Source organism: Polypterus senegalus, chromosome 3, assembly GCF_016835505.1.
Source record: "Polypterus senegalus isolate Bchr_013 chromosome 3, ASM1683550v1, whole genome shotgun sequence".
Lineage (NCBI taxonomy): Eukaryota > Metazoa > Chordata > Cladistia > Polypteriformes > Polypteridae > Polypterus > Polypterus senegalus.
In genome coordinates this window covers 62,793,354-62,797,668 of record NC_053156.1, presented here as the reverse complement: position 1 = coordinate 62,797,668, position 4,315 = coordinate 62,793,354, and the positions used below count along the sequence as shown (strand labels likewise).

At 37.9% G+C, this 4,315-nt stretch overlaps 1 non-coding gene across 1 annotated transcript; it reads left to right on the top strand.

Moving 5' to 3' along the window:
* Positions 1-438: 438 nt before the first annotated feature.
* On the top strand, positions 439-520 carry trnas-cga. The gene has a single exon. It is a non-coding gene; the product is annotated as a tRNA-Ser (tRNA).
* The last annotated feature ends 3,795 nt before the right edge of the window (positions 521-4,315 follow it).

Below are 4,315 nucleotides of genomic sequence, written 5' to 3'. Positions count from 1 at the left end.
GTATTGCTCCCTTTATGCGCGTTACTGCGTTTTATTGCATTGAGCCAACTGCTAATTTAAAGCTGAGTCACACCGATTATTTATTTATTTATTTATTTTTGTAAGTTTAAGTAGTTCAATGAATTCTCTAATTATGTGTTACAATACTAAATACTTAATCTGTAAAGTTAAGATTAAGTTTACACGGCGTACAAGAAAACGAAATCTCGGTGTGTTTCTGGGCTTTGCTGTTCTTCGTTATTATATATTATATTTTAGACTAGTCGAACTGATATGAGAAAAGAGGCGAAAAACATTATATTTGTTTTTGTTTGCATAAATGTTTTATTCTTGCCAGATTTTTCAAGCCACTCGAAGTAAAAACGTCCGTGACACAGAATGATGTCAAATATGGCTGTATGGCCTTTGAAGGCGGAGCTCCGGCTGTTTTCTCCGCGAGTCACGGTGGCCGAGTGGTTAAGGCGTTGGACTCGAAATCCAATGGGGTTTCCCCGCACAGGTTCGAATCCTGTTCGTGACGGTAGATGAACATTTTTTGAAAATTGTATTTTGGACGAAGAAGGTGTTCGCATTACAATTTGCCATGTAATGTGGAAATTATCAAACGGTATGACAGTTATAATCCAATAAATGGACCTCCCCAAACGTTAATAAGTAACCACATACAGTACTCGGATCACACTCAATTATAATACGCTGAAACACAAAATGTAATTTGTGGATGTTACTATGTATGATCGTTTTACGCTTCGGGTCAGCCCCGTTATATTAGGATCTAGTCTTTTGTACCAGTGCAAGACAAATGACAGCTTCCGGATGACAGTCAGCTGACATTTTGGCACCAATCCCAATATAAAAATCATCTGGGCTAAGAGATCTGAGGTCCACCGTGTTCACCGTATATTTTGCATGTTTGGGCCGTGATTTGAGGTTGCGCCCAGTCTGAGGTTGTTTCCTGTACTTTTTCCGAAGCAGTTTTGAGCATGCTGATTCTGAGTACTCTACCCAAAATATAATGCTCTGAATATTTCACAACACCGCAGCGAGTCTCTGTCATGCAACTTTGGAATTAATAAGTGTGTTTTGTAGTTGACGTATTTAGGAATTTTGTTATTGTTTTTAGACGTCAAACGTTCTCGACGCTTCAAAAGTACTGATGCAATAATTTCTTTATGTACGTGTGATGTATAATGTAACTGAACTGCTGCAAGTCTGAATTACCCATATGGGCAATCGCCGCAAAAAAAAAAAACTAAACATGAACGACGAACTCCGGCTCCACGAGTATGTCGATGGCTGCGTCTGCTTATTTGCATCCGGCGGATTAATTAACCCCCCCGTCCCCAAAATGCATATTTTTTTGTACAATTTGTGGCGGCGTCAGCTTATAACATTAAATCGAAAAGGGTCAGCTGAAGGATTTCCCAACCCGCGACCAGCTTCACTTGAAAATGAGACCCGCGCAAGCCCCCAAGCTTGACACGAAATCACAAATCAGTTGCCTTCACATTTAGCCTATATTTAACAGTGCACTCTAACCTATACGTAAAGGCTCGTAATCCTTTCGTAAAATGTGTGTATATGAAATCTGTCTATTAGAACATTTAATAATGCATTATTAGTGCTTAATATCGAACACCACATTTCAAGCACATCTTGTAAAAAATAACCAAATCGCATACCATCTCGAGTCTACCGTACACAGACTATGCAGTGGTTATGTGTGGAGACTTTCGTCCTGTCCCCCGTTGCTCTTCACTTGCTTGCTGACGTGTACGTTTTTCTGGTTTAGAACACCGTGAAACGTCTCCAAAGAAACTGGAAGTGTCTTTTATCTTATCTTTTCATTAAACTTAATCGAAATCTACCATATCATTATATAAGTCTTGCTTCTTGAATACCGAATGCAAAAATTGTTTATCTTTATTTAAGTTGGTCATTACATCCATATATTTTTTTTTTCTCACGGGCAGTAATCTGCTATCACCACTTCGTTGTGCTATCACACACTTGTCTCCTAGCTGTAAGAAACAGCCTTCCGTGGGCAGCATTACAAAGTAACTAATATCAACATTTGTCATTTATGAAAACTTAACAGTTTAATTTAGGAAACTGCTCAACTGAATTGTAGTGGGTCTTTTTAATTATCAATTTAAAAAAAATAATTGTAAAAAGATGTTCTAGTATCTCTTTGTTCAGTACTTTTCTCATTTTCTTCATTGATACGTGTATATTGTGACCACCAGGGGGAGCCAGAGAGCCCCAAACCCAAGGCAGTATAACACCGGACGGTTATATGAATAAAATAAAAGGAATCTCTTCGCAATCCTCCAGTAATCGGCTACATTAACAATACAAATAAATTACACACTTACTCTTTCTTGACTCTTTGGTAAGATTGTTCATTTCAGAAACAAAACATTTTGAACATTGTCTATTTTTATTTTTTTATTCTTAATTCTGTTCAGATTTACATATTATAATGGTTTTATACAGATAAATTAACACAGTACATTATACAGACAGGCAGTGTAGTGTAATGGTTAAAGCTTTGGCCATCAAATATTGAGGTTGTGGGTTCAAATTCTGATGCTGAGTGACTCTGAAAAAAGTCACTTGATCTGCCTGTGCTCCACTTGGAAAACCAAAATACAATACAATTTATTTTTGTATAGCCCAAAATCACACAAGAAGTGCTGCAATGGGCTTTAACAGGTCCTGCCTCTTGACAACCCCCTAGCCATGACTCTCTAAGAAAATTATACAGTAGAATTTAACAGTAGATTATATCACATAATATGATTTGGATTTGTTTAGAGTCCTGGAGACCCTTAGTCATCAAGCTGCCTCCCCCATTGGTCATTCCACAACTGAAACAGCGCTGGGCCAGCCAATCTGATGAAAGGACCCCTCTACCCCACGATTCCTGCGATCCTCCATCAACAATGTCTTTACCTTAGGCAGGCAAAACAACTTGGCAGGTGGGCTGTGACACCAAGTGCCACATTTGAGTACTGAGAAGAGAAACAGAATAGGTGAGGTTTAGTAACAAATTATAATTATCATTTTACTTATGTTTTAGTGCTATTTACTAACAACAGAGATGCAGTCTGTACAGTTAGTCAGGATATGCTAAACTGAAGTAGTGAGTCTTCAGCCTGGGATTTGAAAGCTGAGACCGAAGGGGCATCTCTTATAGTAGCAGGCAGACCATTCCACAGTTTAGGGGCCCTGTAACTAAAAGCTCGACCTCCCACTGTTATTTTATTAATCCTTGGAATCATAAGCAGACTGGCATCTTGAGATCTTAATGTGCACTATGGTTTGTAAGTCATAATAAGTTCAGACAAGTAAGCCGGACCTTGGCCATTTAATGCTTTATATGTTAAAAGGAGGATTTTGAAATCTACCCTAAACTTAACCGGGAGCCAGTTAAAGGATTTAAGAACTGGAGTTATGTGTTTGTATTTTCTTGTTCTTGTAATAATTCTTGCAGCAGCATTTTGAATTAACTGGAGGCTGTATAAAGAACAGTTTGAACATCCAGTGAACACCGCATTGCAGTAGTCAATCCTACTAGAAATAAATGCATGAATTAATTTCTCAGAATCCTGTTTATTTAGAAAGTGCCTTAATTTCCTAACATTTTTAAGATGGAAGAAACATGATTTGGACAACTTTGTAATATGCGCTTTAAATGACATGCTAGAGTCAAAGATAACTCCTAGATTGCGGGCTGATTCAGTGAAATTAATGGTGATTCCAACTGAGTTAAATGATGACAAAATATTGCTGTGATCAGCGTCATTCCCTCCAACAATTAACATCTCTGTTTTATCTGTATTTAAAGACAAGTAGTTCTCATCCATCCACTCCTTTAATTCACTAACACAACTAATTAAAGACAACATTGGAGAAACTTCATTTGATCTAAATGAAAGGTATAACTGGGTGTCATCTGCATACGAGTGAAAATTAACATTATGTTTCCTAATGAGAGATCCCAGTGGAAGCATGTAAAGTGAAAACAGTAAAGGTCCCAGTACTGAGCCCTGTGGGACACCACATCTAACTTCTGTGTATAATGATGGAGTACTGTCAGCACATTTCTGTACATATTGGAATTGATTTGATAAATAAGAACTAAACCAAGTGAGCACAGCGCCTGTAAGGCCAACATTTTCTAGCCTGTGCAGTAAAATAGAATGGTCAATGGTGTCAAATGCTGCACTTAAGTCTAACAACATAATTACAGTGGAGTTTCCTTCATCAGAGGATATCAGAATGTCATTTACAACCCGTTAGTGCGTTTCTG